This window comes from Corvus brachyrhynchos, unplaced genomic scaffold (assembly GCF_000691975.1).
Source record: "Corvus brachyrhynchos isolate BGI_N302 unplaced genomic scaffold, ASM69197v1 scaffold139, whole genome shotgun sequence".
Classification (NCBI taxonomy): domain Eukaryota; kingdom Metazoa; phylum Chordata; class Aves; order Passeriformes; family Corvidae; genus Corvus; species Corvus brachyrhynchos.
In genome coordinates this window covers 4,857,912-4,874,924 of record NW_008246062.1, presented here as the reverse complement: position 1 = coordinate 4,874,924, position 17,013 = coordinate 4,857,912, and the positions used below count along the sequence as shown (strand labels likewise).

Sequence of the window (17,013 nt, the reverse complement as noted above, 5' to 3'; positions counted from 1 at the left end):
AAGCAGTGAAGATAATGGCTAGATTCCTGTCTCACAGGTGTTTAATGAGGTTAATGGCTCCTTTATAACAGTTTGAGATCCTTGAATGGAAAATGTTACTGCAGACCTAGGCATTGCATTATTATTCTTCCTTATCCTTTTTGAAAGGGGAACATACCCTTCAGAGTGTTCTGTTTTGCAACTGCATTGTTATGGTTGTTGGTGTATAAAATTGGTGCTCGGTGTGTATAATTTATAGCCTCTAAAAATGATAAATAGCCTGAGAAAGAGGAGGGATCTCTGTGTTCAAGTACTAGAAGTTTCAAGATGAAAGGATATTTTTGGGAAATGGTTTATAACTTCCCACAAACTATAATTTTACCTGCTTCTTAGCAGTGCTGTTTCTACTTGCACTGATGGAATTTTTGGAGGTATCCTAGATCTGATCCTGCTGGTGGACTCTGTTCAGGACTCTGTAGTCAGTAGGAATGGAGGATCTTGAACATCTTCCAGAAAAAGACTTAAAACCTCTATGGGTTCAGATGCCATAGGCATTAATGGTATCACCAAGATCTTTTTTATAGGGATAAACTAGAAATTAATATATTTAGCCTGAAAAAGGTGACAAAATTTGTATATATTAGAGGAATATGGCTGTGGAACTTGCCTGCTGTTAGATGGAACTGGACTCAACAAGGTTTGCAACAGTGTTCAGTATATTTATATGTGTGACTAAATTATAAACTTTCCTGAGAAAAACCCCAGGGAACTGGACTTCATCCTTTTTAGGCTAGATTTCTGATCTGCATCTACATTTGTTACTGGACCTTTCATTTGCATTTAATGGGCTGACTGTGTTATGTTGTACTTATTAAAAACTAGAACTTCCCAAGTAATTATTAATAAATTGATATGCTTGGTCATTGGTTGAGGAACAGTGTCAAAAATATATTAAGTCATGAATTAGATTAGCTTTACTATGTATTCTAGGAGCTATTCCCGATTAAGGACACAGTAAGGTAAGGCAGGGCAAAGCAAAACAAAGAAAAAAATTAACTAGAAACTGTCATCAGTAACAAGTAAACATGCTATGGGTTTTGTTTCTTTTATTTTGGAAATGCCTTCAAATTCCTATGCACTTTCACTGCTATTACTGTAACTAAAACATTATCTTAAGATTTTAGATTTCATTGGTATTGATCTCATAAAATGCTGAGCATGTCTGTGATGTTAATGGAAGCTGAGACTATTCAGCAGCTCACAAGTTCAGGCCCAAAATGGTTGCATTTGGTTATATAAAATGCATCAACCTCCTAACCTCATTTTACAAAAGTTTCACATTGTTACAGAATCAGCTTAAATGATTCCATCCTAATGGAGCTCTTGAGTAGTGGTTACCAGAAGCTCTTTCACAGGTCAGCAAAACACTGTTATGTTGATGGCTCCTGCTGACAGAGACTAGCAAGAAACAAGTCTTCATGGAAGATGAAATGCATATTTCATTGGAGGAAGTAGAAGTGTTGCTTTGTATTTCAACTTGCTCAGACCTATACTGCAACATTTAACCTCGTGGTAACTCTGTTCTTTCCCCTATAAAAGCGTGAAGTATTCACACAAAAATAAGCTTTTTTTGTCATGAAAATGGGATGAATATATGAATCCAAAAGAAATCCAGTTTAGAAAACTTCTAAACTTGCTAAGATAATTTGCAGACCTCAGACAGTGCCGATTGTAAGAAAAAATGTATAAAGACAGCTTCATCTGTGTGTCAGCTGCAATTGGTATAAACAGATTTCTGAATTATCCTGTTAGACCTTCTACGTCAAAATTATGTATAAAAGAACTGCTGATGTCAAAACCCGTTAGGATTTTTTGGTGAGAAGTTATGGTTTATGTAAAGTAAGACTTTTGTCGGATCCTGACAGGTTTATACGGCCAGGAAATTAAGGGAGGAGGATGAGCTGCTGTCCCTGGCCTGTGAGGTCCATGGGTAGAAGGGGATTGCATGATGTCCCTCCTCCAGGACACATACAAGTGCTGATGGAGGTGAGGGCAAGTTTCTCCATGAGAAACTTTACGGGTCCACAAGGTAACTACTTTCCATCTCACAGACACCTCAGGGCATAAACATCTGCCAGCACCCTTCCAAAATGACAAACTGTATCCGAAGGCTGTGGAAACTAACCTGTTACCTCAGCCTTTGACAGTGTCCAAAGGAATCTGGGCTCCGTTTACAGTGGCATAGAGAAATTCAGCCCTTGCAGGCAGTGGTTTAAATACACCAAACTCATACAATGCCAAATGAAAGCAAAGGTGGCTAATGGATCATCAAGATTTACTCAACTGGTCAGGAGCAAAACCCAACCCTCAGGTTGCAGAGCAATGTTATGAACTCCAGACAGAGGTACCCCAGGGAAAAAGATCCTGTAGTCAGCTCTGCAGAAGCATTTAGGTGCCAAATGTCATTTGAAGCCCACAGAAGTCAATAGTCAACGAGATGCCTCGCCCAGAGGCAGATGTCTGCATGTCTTAGAATGTTTCGCTCTCCAAGTTAATTCCACTTTCTTTCCCCTGGGTGTTTTGAATCATCTGAGACAATCTTGGGTGTTTAAGAAATCCACATCACCATGTCAGAAATGGACTAGGATTTATGCGAGCCTGCAGTTTTTTTGGAATGGCAGTGAGGGACCACAGGCATGTCCTGGAGTACTTTGAATGAACTCAGGTTTCTACATGAGCAAGCGAGCAGTTAAAATAGGGAGTGCCTGCTGTGCTCTCTGCTCTACCATTAATAAAGTATAATGAGTGTGTTCTGTTGTTTTAGCAAGAACTGTATTTTAAATATCACTCTCCATCACTCTCCTTTTTTTCTTTTTGTTTGTTTGTTTGTTTGTTTGTTTTTGTAATTTTTGGTTGGTTGGTTTGGTTTAATTTTGTTTTGTTTTTTAAAACGTTCCAGATATCTAAAAGTTAAAACAGAGCTTTCCTATTCAATTGCCTGGTTCAATATTTGTTGCAAACACAGGGTATGATTCTTTTCTTTTGGGCCACAGGTTTACTCATGCCAGTGTACAAACTCCAGCTTAGCTGTTTACATTATTGTCTATGTATATATATGTATATATATAAAAGGAAAAAAAAACCAGCTAATCTCCTGTTTCTGGATTTATTTATATTCATTGTTTGTCTCTTCTTCCTTTGTAAGAAACATTAAACAACAGTAACTCATTTGTTCTTAAACTTTTGGTGACCATGATCAGAGTAATAAAAGGGAACTTTCATAAAATTACAGTATTCAGGAACCTGCAAGGAAAATTAACGCTCTTATGCCACTGACCCATTTATATTAATGGTTGGATATACTGAACAACAAAAAGTCAACAAAATCTCAGGAAACAAAAAGGGGTAAAAAACCAATTTGTTCCTCATTAAGGTGCTGGAAAAGTCCAAGATAAACCTGTTTAAAATTGATCTGATAAGCTGGGGAGCTCTGATTCACTGATGTGTTTTTCCCTGCTAATGGTCCTTTACTAATATTTATCCATTTGAGTAACTATTAATCTCCTAAGTTGAGAAACTCTACAAATGCAATTTCTAGAGCATTTAACCTTTCATGTTTGCTGCCTCCAGAGTTTGGGTCGACTCGGATACCAAGCACTACATTTTACTTTGTTTCTATGAGCTCTAAATTGCTAAAATATTGGCACAAAGACTATTTAAAACTAGATTTCTTTTTTTTTAAATCCTGCACATGTATATGATATTTTTCCTGAAGTGTAATGAAGTTGAATTCACTTTTGTTTTTCCACTTTCTTGCTTCTGCCTGTTACTGAAGCTCTTTCAAATTGCCATATGCTTGCAAGTGTCATTTTTTTCTTCTATAATTTGACATCCGAAATGACCAGAGAGGTAACAGCTCAGCAGCATGAATGTCTTTCTAATGATCTCTCAGAGAAAAAAGAAAAAAAAAAGAAGAAGTATCTCACTACAAGCCTAATAATTCTACTGTCTGGCAATAAATCTTGATTTTTTAAAAAATGAAAAATTTCCATAAACTTCCTCATATATGCAGCCACTCAAGTTTATCTTTTCACATCAGAGCTTTTGATTCTTCTCTTTTTCTCATTCTTCCTTTTTCTTTTTTCCATTTTTCTTTTTTTTTTTTTCTTTTTTTCCCCCTATCCTATTCTGGCCATGACAACTAAAGGCTTTTGAAAAAATGGCCAGGGCTCTGAACAAAGCCTGTTGTTGCAGGTAATTGTTGAAATATCAAGGGTATTCCGTCCTCCATTACTTAAGCTTTCATTTGTGGCTTTCATGGTTTTGAGGAATGTTTATGGCTGACAATCCTTTCTTTACGGCTCTATCCTTCAAGCTCTGGCTGATACCGCTGAGAATGACCGCATGAGTGACTGATAAAATGTCAAGATGCCATTGTTTCCAGGAGAGTGTTTGGGAGCAATAAGATCCGTTTCAATTTATCTCACCCACCTGACTTTAAGGCTTCAGGTTATACTTCTCGAGCTGCTACGAGGGATAGCAAAACAAAACTTCCCCCATCCCCTGCAGCAAATACAAAACTTGAGGCCTTTAAGTACTCTGAGATAATATTATGCAGATGGGTCATAACAGCAGCAATGCTCTGACGTTGGAGATATATTTCACAAAGCACATCGGTACAATATTTGGGACTTAATTCATAATCTCTGTGAAAGCTGGTTTATGGATCATAATAACCATATTTTTAAACCTGTGAAATACAGCAACAAAAAATCTCATTCACGAGGCAGATGGTGAAGCAGGGTCTGTGGAGCAACAGAATGAGAGAGCTTTACAGTGAGTTTCAGAGAGTCTTCTGCTAGGATTTAGCCCTTGCCAAGGCTGTACCACTTCTCAAACGGTCTTTGAGGGTCACCAGACTACTGATAAATCCAGGTGAAGAGAAGGCAGCAAAACCAACTGCCAAATGAAATAAATAAAAAGATGAATTAATATTTTGCATAGATGATTTTGCAGTGCAATTACTCTAAAGCCATTACACTCAAATTAAATAGCAATCACTTGATGTAATTCAACTGTAAAGTTTAAGTGGCAGTTTTGTAGGATGTGGATTTGAGTTTACACAGGGACCGGGACAACTTGGGGTTTCTTCCTGCCTGGTACTTGTGAGAAGAACTGACACAATCATAATGGTGTTAATAATAGCAGCAAAAAACCCCACCTGTTTAATGTGATCATTCTACTTTATCAGTTTTTTAGTCTCCAATCCTATAGAATCAAAGCACAGTTTGGGTTGGAAGGGACGTTTAGAGGTCATCTAGTCCAACACCTCTGCGATGACCAGGGACATCTTCATCTAGACCAGGCTGCTCAGAGCCCCATCCAACCTAACCTTGAGGGTTTCAAGGGATGTGGTATCTATCACCTCTTCAGGGAACCTGTTCCAGTGTTTTTGCCGGTCCTGTGGCTGTGTTCAATCCTTTCCCTGAGAAGGCAGTGACCAGCCCAGCGGAGACACCTCCTGTGCCTGAGGATGGCACTGGAGGGCTGATGGGTGCTCAGGTTTGCCCTTGGTAGGGCAGAAGGGTGGTTTTACAGTGAAGGGAAAACTGCTGCTCTGACTCAGCTTTCCCAGAGACATTTCTGATACATCCTGTCCAATGTGTAAGCTACTCATATGCTAAAGCGATTAATCTGAGCTACAAGGATGTAATTAACTGTCATTTAACTAACAACAGCAGTTAAACTAGCATTTAAATTTGCTGAGGCATAGATTTGATAAAAGGTCTTGAGGTGTGGCAGAACTGCTGAGGCTGGCAAAAGGCTGGTCCCAGTCAGGTTTAAATTAACCAATCTGTTTTTAGAATCTCAGTCTGGTTTAGAAAAACCTTATTGTAGCCAGACTCCCTGGAAGGCTGTTCTTCAGATCAGCTTCTAACTCAGGCCATTTTATTAAGAACATTAAAAACTGGGCTGAAGTTTGAGCACTGCGCATATTTTCTTGGAAATTTTAAAGAAAACATGTTTCCCTGAAATTATGGAAGTCACAAAGTAACTCAAATTTTCTCCTTTTCCAGAGAGCACCATTGTTCTTGCCAGATTTGAAGTTCATCTGCCGTGATCACCGAGGCTACTTAGTGTCTCTGAAGACCCTCTCAATCTTCCTGAATCTTGACTTTCTACTGTGTTAAGTATAACTTACTTCTCTGAGAATGAGTAACAGGCCAGGCAAGTTCAACCTTGCTGTAGTTCTCAAAATATTTTTCTTCCTGTGCTAACCTTAGGTGCTCTAAAATTATTTTTATTTTACCCTATTTAGAACACTAAAACTTGCATTTTGGGGCTCAGAAGGACATACAAGGTGATCAAATTCACTTACTAGATACCATTTTTACCTTCCAGTGACATTATGGGCAGCAAGTAGAAAGCCTATCAATATCCCTGAACCTGAAATGGAGTCCTCATGTTATTGCTCCTAATTGCATCAATTAGTCTCTTCCAATACCAGGGGCTTGCCTGCTTTAACAGACAGGTCAGATGAAAGGTGGAAGGGGAAGTCAAACTGGTCACAAAGCAAATTAATGACAAAAGCAACATTCCTGACTTCCACTCCCATACTATGGCCACTGGAGCATTTCTTGCCTTGCAAGACCAAATGCCTGTGCTAATGATAGCTCCTGCCTTAGTGATACAAAAGTTTCACTCAGGCTTGACCTATACTGGGATTAATAATGAAAATAAAGGTATAGATTAATCAGGAAAATGGTGCTTCAAACTGTCTAAGGATCATCTGTGGCTGCTGCTGGGTTTGACTCTGCCCTGTATGCCCATTCAAGTCATCCTGGTTAGTTTGGGTGGCAGAATCAGGTCCAGGAACATTTAGCCTTATGCCAGACAATAACTTACTTCCTGAGCATGTGTCATCTCTCTAACCAGATACACTTTAAAATAGAGCAGTCCCTTATCCTACAAAAAAGGGGTGGTTTTTTCCCTTTTCTTATGTGATTAAAAAAAAAAAAAATAATAATTGAAAACCACTTACCTGGTCAACATTATTTCATAGGGTGCTGAAGTATAAATCAGACACAGTGCGACCTTCATAGAAATTTCAGATTTATTTACAGTGGTTTGCACTGATCGCTTTATCTACAAGGAGCTCAGTTTCCCCTTGGTGACTCATAAGTAATGTGGTCCATGCAAACCCGTGTAAATAGATCCAATATTTCAAGGAAGGTCATGCTATATACTCTCTTTGTTTCTCAAGAATAGATGATGGCTTACTGCAGGGCTGATACGACATTCATCTTCATGAGTGAGGAGGTTGATTGTGTGGCCCAAAGGGCAGTAGTCATGGCTGGTGGGCACCCAACAGGAATGAAACACACCCCATAAAACTCTCTCTGTTTTTGTGTCTATGTGATGAAAGCTCCTTACTCACCAGATAGTCTGCAGAATACTCTATAAACGGTAAAGAACAGTTTTCTTTCCACAGGAGCAAGAGAACAGAGATAAATCCTTATACATCAGGACTGAGAAGACCTTAACCTTCTATGGGGAAGCAGGAAAGTTCCCTCATGAGAGAAATGTCTTGAAGCTTCTTCTGATGCCTCCTTGATCCCTATCAGGTGGCATACTGGATCGAATTGACCACTGGCTTCATGCAGTCCAGCACTGCCTGTATCGCTTCTCTTCTGCAGACAAATTCTGATCTACAGATTGGGTATATCACCTGGAAAAGTCCAAATCCACCATGCTCTTGGGCTTTTATTGTCAGTTTCATGTCTATTTTTGTGATTTGTTTCAAGGTCTTACCTTCTCAAACAGCAAGACATCATGAGACACAGCTTACCATAACACAGCACCAATGTTTGAAGAGTTCCCAGCTCAGTGTCACAAAACCCACTGGCTAAAAACGTGGCTCAGACCATGTTCTCAGAAAGAACATCTAATGAAGTGATGAGCATAAGCATCTGCTATCTTCTTCTGCTGCATTTTTGAATCATGATGTAATGATTTTATCCAACATATCTAGACAGTGTCATATTTCATCATCTAGGTGGTATCATATTTATCCAAGCATTTCCATTGGCAATACAAATATTCTGTCTTATCTCTGAATTTTGTTTTGCATCTAAAATGGGATTATTTTTTCTTGAGGTAGTGATCTAGGATTCTGAAAATCAAGATTGAACTCACTGTTTTACAACAGATTTTCCAGGTGAATTTTGTGGAACTCTTTAAATTAACTGGAGAGAGCACTTCCAGGTAGTTGATACCCACAGCTGATTTCTCTATACCTCAGTTTCTCACTTAAAAAGTGTGATAATGTTATTTTCTTTACCTGTTTGCATTCCTATTTATATCTTAGCATTGCCTATTAGACCTCATCTGTGTTGATCCTACTGTAAGTGAAGCTAGTAATAAAAATATCTTCCACCCAAAAGAGAGATTTTGGAAATGAGCAGTGGCACTCAGAAACAAGGATATAAATTTTCATCATGCTAACAATTTAATCACTATAAATAAAAGATTATCACCATGTTCTCAAGCCTGTCCTAGAATACTTTTAGGACTACATCTGTGAAGGAAATAAGATGCATAATGCCATTGGCCCGTGATATTTTAATCAATCCCTGCTCCATGTGTTTTCCAATCACTGTAACTGTGTAACTGCCTGCAGCACAGACTGGTAGTGTATGAGTTTTTGTCATTTGGTCCATGTTTATTTTTAAGATAGATGGGGAAGACAAATAGAAAAGCCCCACAAGGCAATAATTCCGCTGTTCAGGAACGCCAGCCAGGTCAGACAGCTGGTGAGGAGAAAGGTCAGCTCCTGCTGACTTTTGCAGTGTGTGGGAGAGAGACATGGAGAGCATGAAGATCAGAAGGTGAGCACGATGCCCTCAGAGACAAAATAGATGACTTTAGGGTAAGGGAACATAGAAAGATTATTTAATAAAAAAAAATATCCCCAAAAAAACCCAAGACTGCTGTTCAGAAACAACCTGACTGACCTCAGAAATGTCAACAACTAGAAGAGAAGTGCCAAAGTAGGCAGGTAGTCATTAAAGGATTTCTAAAGATGCAGAGTGTGGTATATGGGACTATGAGAGCTCTGCTGCAAGTGGGACATTTGGGACTGGCCTTGCACACACAGCATCTCCTGGGAACTCCTCTTTAATATCAGCAGGGAAATTGCATCTTATTTGGATAGCCTTGTAATGTAAAACTGCTTTAATTTTAGCAGGGGAGTTGCATTTTGTTTGGATTCCCTCGAAAAGTAAATGAGCTCTATGAATCCTGCAAAATGTTTTCTGTGACTGGTCTGTCAAAAGTTTGGTGAATACTCTGCAGTGTCACTCAGCATCCTATGCAGGTTGTTGTTTGAAAAAAAGAAGAAAAATTGAGTTTCATGGACATAGACATTTGCAGTATTTTTTTTTAAAGTGGGTGTGTGACTTTTCTAGTTGGCAGATGTGTAGACAAAACCTCATCTATGGTCAGGATTTTGTAAATGGCGTGTTATGGAATTTCTGAGGTGTCTGATCCTGACTCCTGTAAAGAAGAGATGCTGGGGCAGGCAGATAACATATGAGTACAGCTGGTGAGATTTCACCTGTAAGAATAGTTACAAAAATAACGATGCTTTGCAAGTCGGTATCCGTTGGCAAGACTAGTGGTCACCATGACAACATGCTAAAATAAACATGTTTTTTTCTCAGGGATGATGGGTCACATAATCAAAATGAATGTGGAAGGTCCTGGGGACAGAAACCCTGACCACAGCTCCAGGGCCAGTGCTGGCTGGCATCCTCCTCATCCTCCCACCCTTTGGCCCCAGCACAAACCTCAGGCTGATGCAGTTTCACAGCAACTTTGCCATGCTGTCACCCTGTGCTGGACCCACCAGACTGTGCTGGGCTGTGGGGTCACAGGATTGGACAGAAGCTGTGACAGCTTACCTCACCTCGGTATCAGGGGGTGATTGACAGGGATGCTCTGGAAAGTCACACTAAGTGCCTTCTTGCCTGTCCTCTTCTCAGAACATCCAGCTCACCTTTCACCTGGTTGTTGTAATGGGATGTGGTTGCCTCTGCTGGGAAAAGAGCAAAATCGAAAGTGAGAGAGCATGGCTCGGGACAAGCATTGCCTTGCTATGGCTGCCTCCAGTCTGTGTCTGCTGGGGGGTGTCCGGTCCCTGCTGTTGCACAGCAGTGGGTTGTGCACAGGAGATGCATGCTAGGAGATTCAGTGAGACAGTCTGGTGGCAAAGTGGGTACATTGGTGCTCCAGCTGCCTCCTGCCGCAGCACCCAGCAAACAGAGATTTGCAAGCCTTTACCGAAGCATTATGGCACCAGACAATTTTGTCTGCTGTGGAGACTGGAGTTGATGTCACAGGAATAGAGGGAAAGTAAAAGACAGTTTTGACTCAGTGCATTGTGGGTGCTGTGACTGAGGCAAACCTCTCTAGCAGACTAGAGCAGATGGAAAAGAGAGCAGTTGAGAGAGCTGGGGCTATTCAACCTGGAGAAGAGAAGGCTCTAGGGAGACCTTAGAGCCCCTTCTAGTGCAGAAGGGGGCTCCAAGAGAGCTGGAGAGGGAGTTTTGAAAGGGTCCATAGTGATAGGACACAGTAGAACAGCTTCAAACTGAAAGAGGGCAGGTTTAGATTAGATACTGGGAAGAAATTCTTCCCTGTGAAGGTGGTGAGGCCCTGGCACAGACTGCCCAGAGAGGCTGTGGCTGCTCCATCCCTGGAAGTGTCCAAGGTCAGGTTGGATGAGGGATGAGGCTTGGAGCAACCTGGTCTAGTGGAAGACATCTCTGCCCATGGCAGGGGGATTGGAACTGGATGACCATTAAAGTCCCTTCCAACCCAAACCATTCTATGAAAAAAAACCCAAATAAAACATAACAAACATAACAAAGCAAACAAACAAGCATAAAACCCAAAAAAAATCTCTGCAGAAGAGGAGAAAACTGGATGCAGCAGCAGAGCACAGGAAATGCTGAGCAGTACAGACATCATGGGTGTGCTGAGCAGCAGAGAGCTGCAGGCAGGAAAGGAGTGTCTGGTGACACACAGATGGTTCCCTGCCTGCAGAGTGTTCAGCAGCAGGCGGGTTAATTTAGTGGTGTCGCACTCAGAGCATATCCAAATGTTCCACTGGTCGCTCTTGAGTTACTCTATGTCTCAGGTGTACTCTTCAAGTATTTTAAAAGAGGCAATGATTTTTTTTTTTTTTTTCTGGTAGCGACTACATCCAGGCAGATATAATTTTAATATAAAAGGGAAGTTTACTAGAATAGAATTTAAGAATATTAAAAAGGGATTTGGTTCCGAGAGAAATATTAGCAGTAAAGGCAAGGATAAGGATTTTGGAGAAATTTAATTAAAATTTAATCTTCTTTCTAATTAAATTTCCTTTTAATTAAACTTAAAATTAAATTCGCTTTGTTTAATTGGAGGAATTTAAAAAGTATTACCTCAGAATGTCAATCATTTTTTTTTCACACTATAAAAAATAGTTTACCCTGGTTTGTCTAGTTTAAAGGATGAGATTTCACATGGAGTGGGAAAAAATAGTAATAAAAACATAACATTTAAATGTAAATCAATTTACTTCTCAGTTATCTTCCACCTCGTTTCCTTCTCCCCCTCTCCTGTTCCAGCATGCCGTAAATGAGGACAAAATGTTTTTCCCTCTCAGGAGCCTGTCTGTGTCAGCAGGGAATGGCCTAACCCTTTTGACATCTGGGCCACTCACTTATTACAGGACAGAGCTCTGGGCCGTGACAGTGCTTTACTCTGCTTGATGCCACTAATTTTCCTGCTTTTCTAGTCATAATTTCCTCTTTTTTTTCTGTTTGTTTGACTTTTTTTGGTTTTTTTTTTCCAGTGAGAGGGAGTCTTGGGGATGTGAAAAGAAACAAAGGAACAGAAAGCTGTTCCAAGGCAGCAATGCCTCAGGATGGCTCTGCACCAGCATCACTCAGTGCTGCCCTGCTGTCCTGCACCTTCCATTTGCCTTTTAAGCCCCCTCCCCACTGTCTTCCTGCCCCTCCATCCCTGTTCTCCAAAATGCCAAAGTATGCCTCATTTTGCCTTGAGTTCTGCTCCTCCTGCTTTCGCCTTTGATCACCTCTCTGCTGGCTCACAACTCGTTCTCTCTGCTGAAAGCTACCTGGCCAAAGCCATTAGTGACCTCCTGGCCTGAGCTAAACCAAAAAGTGATTTTTCTGGTCTCAATTTTCTTGATCTATCTTTCTCTCTTCATCTACTTAGTCCTCTTCTGCTTCCACTTTACTGATGTGGATGACTCTCATTGTAGATCAATGGGTACTTTTCATGGCTCTTGCACCTAATTCCTCTGCTTACAGATTGGCATCTTGCAGTCTCTTTTCATATCCTCATCTCTCCTCTTGGCCTCAGTCAAATGACAACTCCCACTGTCCCTGCCTTTTGCTGTTCCCCTCTACCTTCCAGGCCACTCTCCATCTGTATTTCTTCTGCTCCCATTTTTTCCCTCATTTTTTCATATATGATGTTTTTGGCAGTTTTGTTGTTGTTGCTTTTATTTTTAAACTATTCTCTCTTCTGTATCCTAGTGTTGCATGTGTCTGCCATCACTGCAGTCAAAGGCAACAGCATCCAGCTAAGGTTCAGGTCATGAATCCAGTGAACCAGGGCTGATCAAACAGAGAGGTCACTCCCAGCCTACTCCTTTCTAAACATGCAAAGATGCAGTCTTCAATTTTACTACAAAGAAGCCCTGGGACCTCAGTACTGCCTTTTTGTCCACCTTCTTAGCTTGAGACACTCTTCAAATAATCTCTGCCCTCAGAAGGAGAATCATACTTTGCGCTTCATTCCATTGAACCCAGCTTTTCCTCAGCATCGATGTTGTCCTGGGTACAAACAGAAGCAGTTTTAAAGAAGCTGAAACTTTGGAGAAGTTGTGGTAGACAAGGAATAAAAGAAGCAAGGACCAGAAACTGAAATGTTGCCGATAAACTAATGGTTGCTCATTTCTGTGCTTTGCTGCTTGAGCTTTGAATGGCTGATACCACAGAAATATGAATCAAAGTAAGCTTAGTGGGATGTCACAGTAATCAAGATGGGAAACCAGGGAACTGGAGAGTGTCTGAGCCTGAATTTGCCAAATCAATTGATAAAAACCAGTTTTCTCCATAATAACATAATCAGTCTCCTCTCTAAATAGTTCAGGTGCTGAAATTGCCTCCTGTTCTTGAATTCATAATAATAAGAAATAATAAAAAGCTCAAGCAAAAGGATTAAGCAAGAATGAACTGTGTGTACGTGCTCTATGCAAATGGGTGACACCTCTGTATTTATAATTCATTGCAAGTGGTTGAAGGTAAATAGATTTTTATTTTTATTCCCCATGAATCACTCTCATAAGCAGGAGCTATCTCATTCGAACATTTTCCCCCTCTTGTTTTATTTAAGTTGAGAAGAAAGTAAACAGATGACTGTAGCAACTCCTGATGTCAGACTGTACAAGATGCTGATGCTGAGGCTGTAAGACCCTGTTCAGATAAATCCTTTCTGCTCTGTCTCAAAGCAGAGCTGGGGCTGGGGACCTGAGGACAGGGCATAGAAGAGGAGGGCAGCCCCCCAAATTATGTTGGCTTGAAAGACTGTGAAGGGGAAGTTAAGAGAGAATGATGTTTAAGATCGCTGTCATACTCCTCTATTTCCTATTGGAAGACCTAACATTATTTCTTTATGTAACTAAGCAAAACCATAAAAGCAGATCAGCCCATGAAACTGTGAAGAAGCATATTTAGGGAACCACAGTATGACCTTAGTAGGAACATTATGTATAACAGGGCTTAGGAACAAGAAAGAGAAAAAAAGAATTCAAACAAACACTTTTATCTTGATGACCCTTAAATGAAAGGACAAGGAAACAGTATGATCAGCTAGCAAAACATTGTGAAGATAAGAGCCCTTTGTCAGCACAGAGGGCCTGATTCTCCCTTCCTTTGTCATTTGCATCTGTGCAAGGAGAATGACAAATTGCAGGAAAGATGCCACAAATCAGATCAGTTTAAACCAGTTCCTGGCTTTGCACGTGCTTTAATGACAGTACAAGGTGAACAGACTTGACTCAGTCCCAAAAAACAATGAGTTGATCTGGAACCTGAGCTGTGGTTGTATTAAGTGTCAAAATATAAATTTTCATGTTGCCAGAATAGAAACAACAACACCGTACTGCAATAAAATGATAAAGGGAGCATTGAAATATCGTGAGGTACTTAAGTAAATATTTCCTTAAAAGTACCTAATTAATTTTCAGACTTCCGTTTCCTTTTTGGCATCTTAGGATACTAAGATATTTCTACTATGAGTTGCTTTCTTTTTTACACAAGTTCAGTTTTATCCCAATTATCCACCAAGTAAAAACAGAAAAAAACAAAAAAACCCCCAAAGCCCTTTATAGTATTTCCACAAGACTAATATAAAGCAGATGTATCCTGCTGAGTTCACAGTATATTTTAAACAAAATGACCCCAATGTTGTGCTGGATCTTACAAATGCTGATATATATGAATATGAATACCTTTCCATGGGGGAACATTCTCAGGAGTATCCAATGGGTCAGTCTTTCCCTGTTTGAAATGGTAATCATATGCACGGGGTTGTTTTTCAGTTTCATTTAGTTCTTTTTAAAGTGTTTATTTTTGCAACACCTTGTCCTATATTTTGGTATTTTTCCTGTGCATTTCTCAAGGCACCTAAAAATAATACACAACAATGTTTAACTCTTGTATAGCTTTGATAGGTAAAACCCCCAAAAATATGGGTGCACATTGGCTGCTGCCTTGTTGCAGGTTTCCAGATGTAAATCATCAGATGTCTCTAAGGCATAAGGGAACACCTGCCCAATTTTTTAAAGTATGTTTAAAGTTCTGATTCTAAAAAAGCACAGGAAGTACATTTGAGGAAAATTTAAGTGCCATGAAGGCAAAATCCACCACTCTTCCTTCCTTCCTTCCTCCCTCCCTTCCTCCCTTCCTCCCTTTCCTCCCTTTCCTCCCTTTCCTCCCTTCCTTCCTTCCTCCCTCCTGCCCCTCCTGCAGTCTTCCCTTAGAGGTCCCTAAGGATGGGATTCAGCCTAAGTGAGGGTTTGAGTGTCTGTGCCTGTACCTGAATTCAGAAATCTATGGTGTGTCAGTGAGTGGTGTGCTGTATAAATCTACATGAATTGTAACCAAAAAGTCTAGATGACACTTGCATTCCAGGATGGAAATCCCAACTTCCACCTGGCCCCTGCTATAATCTGGAGACATCTGAACTCTGCGTAAGCCCTTGAAACATAGAGAGAAAGGATAAAAAATTTTCCTTTCTCCCCCAAATTTATTTTCTTTTAACTCATCCACCTGTCTCATTATAAGAAATTTCAGTTTCCCAATGTAGTAGGCTTGAGGACCTATATAATCCCATAATTCAAGCCTACGAAATCCTGACATGAAAACTGTCGAGTCCCAGAATTGCCCTCAACTTCTGTGGTAAGTGATGTCCACTTTTGGCATATGACAGAGGTCAGCTTTGTCCACGGAATCGCTCACTGTGGGAGCTGGACATCCCAGTTGATTTGGTAAATTATCCTTGTAGAGAAAGCTGTAAGTGACCTTTCTCCAAATTTATTCATAAAGGTATGAAAGAGAAATTCAGGTCCAGGAGCATGAAGCCTATTTGTTGCAGCAAATACATTTTGGACAAAAAATTTGGAAGGTTCCCTGGTGGAAGATTCTCTAGTAGAAGGTGTCCCTGCCCATGGCAGGGGCTTTGGAACTGGATGTTCTCTAAGGTCCCTTCCAAACCAAACCATTCTATGATTCTGTCATTCTGTGAAAAAATAACTGCCTGTATTATACTATATTATAATGACAATATTACCCTGCATTGGACTAACTGTAGGTAGGTATTTAGGGTATTTAATCCTCTCAGATTTATAAAAAGGCAGTATTGACTTTGTGCCCCATCCAGGAAGGAGGCAATTAGGGTGGGCTTACTCCATAGCTTTCAGCCACACTCAACACAATTCGTACACAGTGAGTATATTGAGTTTACAACACAGATGTGTAAACCAATTATTTCTTCTAATTTATCTCTTTTTATTATTGACAGAAAATATTTGTCCCACATAATAATCCAGCTATCAGTTTTTTGGTGTGCACCAGGTTGGCAAGAGAAAGAAAATAATACCTCTGACTTTTCTCAGTATCTCATTTTATTTGGAAAATGGGTCTAAGTCACCAAGTTATTTTGAGCATTTTGAGGAATGTTACTTTTTCCTCTTGATCTATACCCATACCCATATCAGCTGGGATAGGAGGACGGATAGAAGTTTAATTTTACATGTCCCAGTTATGTACTTTGACTGCAAACCGAAATGCCCCCTCCCTTCCTGGCAGTGTACACTGAGGTGGGGTTTTGACAGTGGCCTTTAATAGAGTTTCAGGAAGCATGGATGGAAAAGACCTATGAGGTCATCTAGTCCAGTTCATAGCCAGAGCAATAACTCAGGCTGTTCTTACCAACAGAGGTGATGGTACTCAGTGGCAAGTCAGACATAAATTCTGAGTCAAAGATCCCTAAGTTTTGCAGCATGAGATTCAAGAAGATGAAAAGTCTGGAGCAGCTTCAGTTATTTCTGATAGAAGTTTTTATTAAATTATTTATACAAACATGAATAAGGTAATATAAAAGGGGCTGAGCATTTAACTATATTTATTTATCTATTTAAGTATAAGAGGGTTGGTTTGTTTGTTTTATTTTATTTAAATTACTGTTCCTATGTCTGGATTATGAGGGACAAAGATGGAGAAGTTGGCTTTTTCTAAGGGATTGTGGCACTTTGAGTGGTGTGACAGGGAGGAGAGGGTTCAGGGGTCATATCTGTGTTGGTCAAATACTCTGAAAGAGAAAAACTTTAACACTTATATTTCTGCTGTTACTAGCTTTTTGAGCTATCTGTCATCATGGATGTGCCCAGTTCTC

General features: G+C 40.1%; 1 long non-coding RNA gene across 4 annotated transcripts in view; it reads left to right on the top strand.

Moving 5' to 3' along the window:
• The window catches only part of LOC108449710, a 49,113-nt gene extending 40,586 nt beyond the window's left edge, over nucleotides 1-8,527 (top strand). For all 4 annotated transcript variants that reach the window (XR_001865978.1, XR_001865979.1, XR_001865980.1 and 1 more), the window contains 2 exons: nucleotides 6,057-6,165; nucleotides 7,472-8,527. This is a non-coding gene — a long non-coding RNA (uncharacterized LOC108449710). The remainder of the gene's footprint in view (nucleotides 1-6,056; nucleotides 6,166-7,471) is intronic.
• Nucleotides 8,528-17,013: the final 8,486 nt, after the last annotated feature.